An 8804-nucleotide genomic window follows, 5' to 3' on the forward strand; every position below is an offset into this window, starting at 1 on the left:
TTCCTGTTTAAGAATAAAACTGCCTATCAGTGTGTCTGCAGAGAAAGCCAGGGCTACAGTCATCTTTCCTTCCTAACTAGGCTTTTATTGAGTGAGTAGCCAGGAATGGGCCTCTGAGATGTACTAAAGCTTAAAAAAACTATTTCAAGTCATTTCAGCTCATCAAGCATTTGTTAAATAATACACTGTGCTAGGTGGGGCAGCTAGGTGGCACAGTGGATAGAGTTTCAGGCTTGGAGTCAAGAAGACTCATCTTCCTGAGTTCAAATCCAGCTTCGGACACTTATTAGCTATATGACCAAATCCCTTAGCCCTTTTTGCCTCAGTTTCCTCATCTGTAAAATGAACTGGAGAAGCAAATGGCAAATCACTCCAGTATCTTTGCCAAGAAAAGCCCAAATGAGGTCTCAAAGAATCAGACACAATGAAATGACTGAACAACAATAATAACTGTGTGCCAGGCAATGTGCTAGGAACAAAGATAGTAATGTGGTAGTGCTTTCCTTCAAGAAGCTTCTATTCTGCTGTTGGTGATCTTTAAAGAAAATAAAAACTGTAGCTGACATTTCTATTGACACTTTGCAGCTCATGAAGTGACCTTTCCCCCATCAACCCTGTGAGGTTAGCAGTTTAATAGTGATTATTATTACCACTTTACATGTGGGGAAACTGAGGCTCAATGAGGGGAAATGACTTGTCTAAAGTCACATATCTTGGAAGTGCCTAAAATAGGATTAGAACTCAGTTCTTCCAATTCTACATTCATAGCTCTTTCTATTACATCCCAGCTGCCATTGTCTTGGTACTGTTATAATTGCTACAGCTGTTTTATGTGCTTTAATTGACTGTTTCCCACTGTGTACTTGTCCCAGCAAAGAGATTGAGTGAGAGAGTTCACTCTAATAAATTCTGTCACTAACTGAAATGTGTGAATGAGACACTCAGTGTGGGATAGGCAGCTAGTCCCTTAGCTGCTTTTGGCTAGAATTTCTTAACCAGTTCATTTCAAGATGTGTCATAGCTGGAACATAATTGGTGGTCTGAGGGCAGGAAGGGGTTGAAGGGGGGGGGATTACACCCAAGGCTTTCATAGGAATATCCATCCCCATCTGACTAAGATTCCTTAGAATGTGGAGATAACCAGCTTTTCCACTTTTGAAGGAAGAGATTGAAGAAGACACTATAAAAGGACAAAATCAGCATTGAGGAAACATCTGACAACTGGCTGTGGAGAGAGCAACTCATTTCTCTACTTCTCAGTAAGGTAAGTGGATGTTTCTTCTTTTCTCTTGGCTTTTGCTGTCACTAGGCTGGAAGCACTTGATTTTAGGTAGAAGTAGGCATGAAAATAAAAGTGGAGGAGGAAAGGGTAGGTTCCCAATGACCAAGACCCAAAAGAAGGTCTTGCCACTTAAAAAAAAAAGTGGCATATAAATGGACTGGGAATTCCACCTTAAGAATCCAGTCAGAATGTAAGGAAGTTCTAAAAGATGGGTTTTAAATTGGTCCCTTGCAAAAATTCATCCTCTTCCTCACACTATCTCAGAGCAGAATTTGGAGAAAAATTTCATTCACTTCTGTTACTTTGATACCCAGGAAATTGTTGTTCCTACCTGTTTCCAGGATCTCATCACTTCTTTTGCTTCAGACAGTGATCAAAGTCCTTCTTTCCCTCTGAGGAAGGGAATTGTCAATGACTTTCTCTTTTTGATGGAGTGGGAACATTTCCCATTACTCCGGTGGATAGAGTACTTCTTCCCAAAAGACTGCAAGGAGAATGGTGTCCCATTTTCATTATTGCTCTACTCCTGTCCCATCCCTTCCAACCTTCTCTACCAACCAAGAGGCAATTAAGATTCACCAATGTCCATTAAACAGATTCTTTAATCTGCATTTTGCCTTACTAGAATTATGCAAATCAATAACTTTCCAGAGCTAGAAGACACCTTAGAACATTGTACATTAGATTTGGAAGGTACTTTAGAAACATTTAGCCAAACCTTTCACCTATATTATTGTTGGGAAAATAGACTCAGATTGGGCAAATGATTTTCCCAAGGACATAGAGGACATTATAAAGAGGTCATGAAGACTGATTCCCCTATTCTAAGAAGACTGTTTGGAGAATATCACAATGCCTTTCTTCTCAAACTTCAGCTTTATTTTATTCATTTTGAAGCTTTCTAATTTTATCATTTCATTTGATTTCTGAACTTCAATTTCCAGTTGCGAAATTCTGCCTTTTAATCTATTTTTGAAGTTTTTTAAAAATGATTTCCCACTTTTCTTGCCAGATCTCTTCCCTCTTTCTCATGATCTCAGATTTGAACTCTTCAAGAGCTTGTTACCCATTTTCATTTCTTTGGGAAGGTTTAGATGTCTTTAATTGCTTGTCCTCCTCTACTTTCTGGGTTTTTTCTGTGCAAAAGTTATCAAATGTTAGAGTTTTTTTTCTTGGTCTTTTTGGTGGTTATTTCTTGGGCCTTGCTTGTCATCATTATGCTGGATTTTCTTTCTCAGCCAGAAGTCTGAGTGAGGCAGACAGACTCTCTGTGTATAGAGCTAAGGAGCAGTTTTTGCCTGACGCTACTTTGTGAGTCTCCTGGCTTCCACTGTCTGCTGGGCCTCTGCTGTCCGAGGCCCCTCTCAGCTTCACTCCTGCACCCAAGGTCTGCGCTCCCCAGCCTCCTGGGGTCTCTAGTCTAGCTGTTCTCAGGGTCAAGGCCCTGGTGGTCCTGGTCAGCTGCCCAGAGCCTGGAAATTGGTTCACGTTTGCTCCTCCACCTGAGGTTCTCCCCTGAGTCTCAGCGCGCTGAGCTGCTTCCACTGTCCGATGCCTTTCTCAGCCCCACTCCCGTGTCCAAGGTCTGCTCTCTGTAGCCTCCTGGAGTCTCAAGTCTTGCTTCTCTCAGGGGCAAGCTCCTGGTGATCCCAGTCAAGTGCCAAGAAGCTAGATTTTGTACCCCTGCTCTCTCTAACTCTGGAGCGCAGCCTCTGACTCTGGTACTGTGGGTGGGGTGGAGGAAGAGTTGATCAGTTCCCGTTTTGAAGGGAACTATTTCCCCCCTTATAGCGTGGAAATGCTCAAATCCTAGGTACCTTCAATACTGTGCCCTATTGTGGGGTCCCTTTCATCTGGATTTGGTTTTTTGGCCCTTTGGAGGTATGCTGTATGGGTTGGTTAGAAGAGTAAAGCCCCCTGCTTCTACTTTGCAGCCATCTTAACCCAGAAGGAAGCTTTCTAATTTTAGATCTGCTTTTCTGGCTCTTTCTCTCAGCTTCAGAGCCATTCATCTGCTTGGAGAGTCTTGAATGCCATGGGAGGATTGAATGAGGGGAGAAAACTGCTGGAGAACCACTGTATTGGCTCATACCAACTGATGTAGGAATCTAGTTTTAAGTGGATTCACAGAGGGATGATCTATATTCCATAGAATCTGAGGAGCTGGTGCCACAATGGTGTATGTCTTGTGACCTGAACCAATCTTTCTGTAAAGTTCTCTCCCCTGGAAGAAGCCCTTCTGGCCTCATTTCCATCCTTAGTTCCCCAAGGCTAATGACTTACCTAGTTTTGAACACTAAAACCAGAAACCTAAGCAGTTCTCCAAAAGTTCTTGTTTCTAACACCCTATACTGGGCTTTCCTTTATGCAGGTCTCTGACAGTAGACAACTGGAATTTCAAGCAAGATGGCATCTGTTTTGAAATGTGAGTTTTGAGGGCACTTGTTTTTGTGGGATTCTTAAAGCACATTTTTACAACTTTCCTCAAGATAGTCTTAGATCTATTTTCTTGAGGTAGGGAGGTGAAGGTCAGCAGGAAGTTATGTCACAATCTAGGACATTCTTGAAGGGTTAAGATTTTGAAGGATCATAAAAAATTTTTTAGTACTGATTGGGGCCTAATTCACTTTGAGAAATATTTATTAAGCTCTTACTATGAGTAAGGTACTGTGCTAGACACTGGGATCCCAAGATAGAAATGAAACTGGCCTGCCCTTTCAGGGCTTCACATTTTCTACTTCTAGATTATAGCATCCAAGCCAGGAAAAGGAGGTGATTTACCTACCTTGTCCATGTTGAACTCAGGTCTCCTGAATTTGGATCTAATGTTTTTTCTATTATGCCAAGACAGCTTTTAATTCAGGAGAAGGGCTAGATGTAAGTAACATGAATGTAGTGGAGAGAACACAGAATATGGAGTCAGAGAACCTGGGTACTGACCATCTGTTTGATCCTGGACAAGCCACTTCCTTCTCAGTTTTTCTCATCTGTAATATGGGTGAGTTGGACCACCAAATCCTATTTATGATCCCCATAGTTCTTAAATCCTATGAGCTGAAGTAGAATTACAATCTTTTTTGCATATGGGGCAAGCAGACTGTCCTGATTTCTAGCATAGAAGCACAGATTCAGAGCTGGAAGAAAACTTTAAGGTCATCTAGTCAGACCCCTTTATTTTGTGGTTGAAGAAAATGAAGTCCAGAGATGTTTGTTGACTTGTCTAAGGTCACAGAGGCAATAAGAAACAAAGCCTGGATTTAAACCCAAGTCCTCTCATTTAGATTTAGATTTAGATCTAGCTCTTTTTGCACTACGGTTTTCTCTCTGCTCTCCCTCCACTATCCCTGCCTCCACCTGTAGGTTTGGCAAAGATGATGACAGACACAAGGAAAAAGAGCAGGAGAAAGAAAAGATGAAGGTAAAAAGTAAGAAAGATGATATACAGCAGCAACAGTAGCAGCTGCCGCAGCTGCAGAAACTGAAACTAAGGGTGAGTGAGTGCAGATGATCAGCATGGGGAAAGCGAAGGCCAGGGTTGTCCCCAATGGCTTATCTTATTGCTCTCACTCGTTGAGACTGTACTGCCCTCATTTGGTGGGAAAACCCTCCTTCTGAGGTGACTTCACTGCATAGGAAAGAAAGACCATGGTCTACACTGTACCCAGGAAGCTGTCCATGCTATTGGGTTCCTGGACCTGATCATTTAGCCGGACTAATCTTTAACTGAATGTGGACTTCCCATCCTGCATGGATCTAAGGTCTTTCTCTGCCTTCCCCACCCAGGCTGGCAATGAGAGGTCCTTCCCTTCTCCTTTAAACCATTCAACAGGTTGTTAAAGTTTTGGGATCCCTGTTTCTCCTATAAATGGGAAAATGGTCACTGTGGTACCTAACCAAGGTAGGAGTACAGACCACTGACATTCAGGTACCTTCAATAAGCTCTTAGAAATCTTTAAGTAGGGTCACAAAGGATCACGAGACAGAATTTCATATCTGGGTAGGACTTTAGAAATTGAAACAGTGTCAGAGCTGGAAGGGATTTTGTAGATTATTTGTTTCAAACCTCTTATTTTTCAGAGGAAACTGAGACTCAAAGGGTGAAGTGACCAAGGATCATACAGTGAGTTGGTGATAGAGTGAAGAGTAGAATCTAGTTCTTTTAAAATAAAAGCTTTTATTTTCATAGTGCTTTACAACCTATGAACACAGCAGATAATACTATCCCCTTTTTATAGAGAAGTAAACTGAGTCTCAGAGCAGTTAAATGACCTGACTATGGTCTCCCAGCTAGTGTCAGAGATGGGAATTTAAATCTGGGTTTCCTGACCTCAAATTCAATAATATTCACCACAACAGACTTCTTTTCTTGCATTCTTCTATGATATGGTGGGGAAGGGAGACACTGCTAAGGTGGGAAAGAGGAAAGACTCAGGATGGGTAACAAGGGACTCTAGTTTGTCCTGAACAATTTCAGCAGCTTCTTCTCCATTACAGGAAGATGCTGGTAGTGAGAGTGACAGTAGCAGCAGCTGTAGCAGCAACAGCAATGGGGAGACTGAGCAGGTAAGGAACTTTATGAACAGGATTTTAGAAGCTAGGATTTTAGAGCTTAAAGGGATCTTAAAATTATCTATTTAATTGGATCATTATACAGATGAAGAAATTGAGATTCAGAGAGGGCAACTGATTTGCTCAGAATCATAGAGCTAGTTAGTAGCAGAATTGATACTGGGACCTCAACCTCTCGTCTCCTGGTTCAGGGATTTCTCAGCATATCACAGTGCCATCCTCTTTGTGAATTCAGATCAGGTCAAACAAGCAGTGGCTAAACTCATATGTATGCCCACATTTGTGCTAGATACTATGGGTGACGAAAGCTGTGTTGGTGAAGTGCCAGGGGGGTACAGAGAGGGCTGCTCTGTTCCCCCTCTCCACAGTGCCTAAGGACATTTTTGCATGCCCTGCTCCTTTGTCCAGCTGTCCAATGCAAGCACTTTCTCCTCTTTCTGGAGTAATGCAGGGAGCTCATAGGTAGCTTGAAATTGCACTTTGGGCATGCAATCTTGAAAATGTTCACCAATGCAGAAATAGAGAAAGCAGTTCCTTTGACCTTGCAAGGTTTCATTGAACAGACAAGACCCACTTACCTGAATCAGAGAGCAAGATAGATCTGTATAACATCAAATGTTAGCTTGCGTGGGTCATTCTATGATATAAGACTTCTGAGAAGGGAGATTACTGGAGGTAAATTAGAGTAGGAGTGTTTCCTGGAGGAAATGGGATTTAAACTGGGTCCTAAATGTTGGATTTGACTAAGTGGAAGGGGATAGAGAATGGCATTCCCAAGGAAGAACATGGGCAAAACTCCAAATTTTTCCTTATTGAATGGCCTTGGAAAACAAAAATGCCTAATCTTTTTTATAGGACCAATTTTCTTGAGAGTTTGGGGAGACTGGGCACTAGATCCTTTGGAGTAAAAGGTTCTGTACTTTTCCATTCATTTATTCCATCCATCCATCCCAACCATCTATCCATCTACCCATCCAATAAACAACCTTTTATTAAGTGCCTACTATTGGACAAAATACAAAGATGAATCTTCTCAAGAGTCTTGATTTTTAACTATTCTTTCCTAGATCCTGTCATGCCCATTACTCCCTCATAAGTTCATACTCTTATTTTTCAGATCATACAGAGTCAGGGGGCAATTATGAAGAAAAAGAAGAGCCACAATTAGCCCTGAAGGATTTGGTTGACTCTCATGGAGGAAACACAAAAGTCACAAATTAGAGGATGGAGATGAAATAGTTACTCAATAAATGTGTTCCCCATCCAAATGACTATTGCATTCATTATTTTGAACATTTCTATCATGTCTACCTTCCTGTTTTCATTAGGTTTCATAGAGGCAATGTGGTGTGGAAAATGGAACTTAAGAATCCAGATACCTGATTTCTAGTTCTATTTCTGCTACTAACTAGCTTTGTGATATTGGCCAAATCACTGTCTTTCTCTCTCTCTTTGTCTCATCTGTAAAGTGAAGAAGTTAGAACCCGTGGTATCCAAGGTCTTATTCAGCCCCAAAGTTCTAGAAGCCTGTGACTCATTCAGATGCCTTCCCTTTGTAAAGGCATGGTTCTGGGTCTTCATTATGATGGTCACTGTGAGATTCCAAAATATGCTATTCTGGGGACCTAGGCACCCCAGATCAAGGTTTACTCCAGTCTCTTCCTCATATGTAATGGCAGGGCCTCGGCTTTCTGAGCTAGAATTTATCTAGTACTCTCTTTCTGTGCTCAAATGTGATTCTTGCCCTATCTCCCATATGAGATATCTTGCCCTAAAGGGACTTTGTTCTGCTTCCTTATTGCGCACTGGCATGCCTGCTGGACCTTATCTTCCTAAGCTCCCTATACTGTAAATCAGCCCTCAGAAAAACTTTAGCCATACTATATATGAAGTGATATTTGGAGATGACTAAACCTCTGGTGTGTGAGATTGCCAAGCCCTTTTCAGGGCTACTCATCCACTTTTGGTGTCTACCTTTCACTCAGCTCTCATCTGTGGCTCCAAGAAGCCATAGCACATACAACAGCCACACCTGGGTAAAACTGCCTTGGCAGGCAGACTAAGCCAGGTTGAGGGTAACAGACAGACTTCAAACCTGTTGATGAGTTGGGGGGATGTCTATCCCAAGCATGTGAAGACTTGCACTGGTGGAATGAACTGATGAGAACAATTTGTTCCAAAGGCCACGAAGGCAGCTGAAATAGGTGCTATGGAGCAATTAGAGCTCCTTCAGACATCAGCGATGCCAAGGTCATCCTCTGCATGGCTGGCCATTGCTAGTCATCCTGACTTTTATCTTGTCACTGGACACTGATGCCTCAGTAAGAGAGAGTGAGCTGACAACTTGGTGAAACTCTGTCTCACTTAAACCCAATTCACTCATGAGTCAACATCACTATAATGTCACCGGTCCTCTGAAACAAAGGATGAACAATTCTTTATCAACATATTCTCTGCTGTTTTCACTTAGGAAACAATAATCAAATCAATGTTACCATAATACCAGATCATATTTCACATCCCATCCCACCACCCTTCCCAACTATCTTTTTGACACTTGCCTTGCTACTTACTACTTTCTCCTCTCCCTTCTATTTCTTGTTCTGGGAACTTGAACCAAATCAATATTACCATTGCTTCTGGAAAGGGTGTACCAACTGGTTCTGCTTACTCTCCCAGGCATTTCTCAGACCAAAATTCTTTTCCACATTTCTCTGGTGACCACTCCTTTATATGTATCATCTCTCTATCAGTGTATAAGTTCTTGCTTTGTATTTTTATCCCCAGTTCAGTGCTGAGCTGATAGCAATGCTTAATATATTCTTTTTCCTTTCTTCCTTTATTTGTTCATTTATTTATGGTGGTCTAATGCCCTATCATTCTACTCATACTCCTAGAGACCATATAGGCTCAAGTTCCCTTCCCTGTCCATCACCCAAATATTTATTTCATC

General features: G+C 41.8%; 1 long non-coding RNA gene across 1 annotated transcript; it reads left to right on the top strand.

The window, feature by feature from the left end:
• The first annotated feature begins 1188 nt into the window (after positions 1–1188).
• Positions 1189–7093, top strand: LOC123235590. The gene is made up of 4 exons (XR_006505391.1): positions 1189–1264; positions 3654–3707; positions 5777–5845; positions 6969–7093. It is a non-coding gene; the product is annotated as an uncharacterized LOC123235590 (long non-coding RNA).
• The last annotated feature ends 1711 nt before the right edge of the window (positions 7094–8804 follow it).

The sequence above is a fragment of the Gracilinanus agilis genome, chromosome 2 (assembly GCF_016433145.1).
Source record: "Gracilinanus agilis isolate LMUSP501 chromosome 2, AgileGrace, whole genome shotgun sequence".
NCBI classification, from domain to species: Eukaryota; Metazoa; Chordata; class Mammalia; order Didelphimorphia; family Didelphidae; genus Gracilinanus; species Gracilinanus agilis.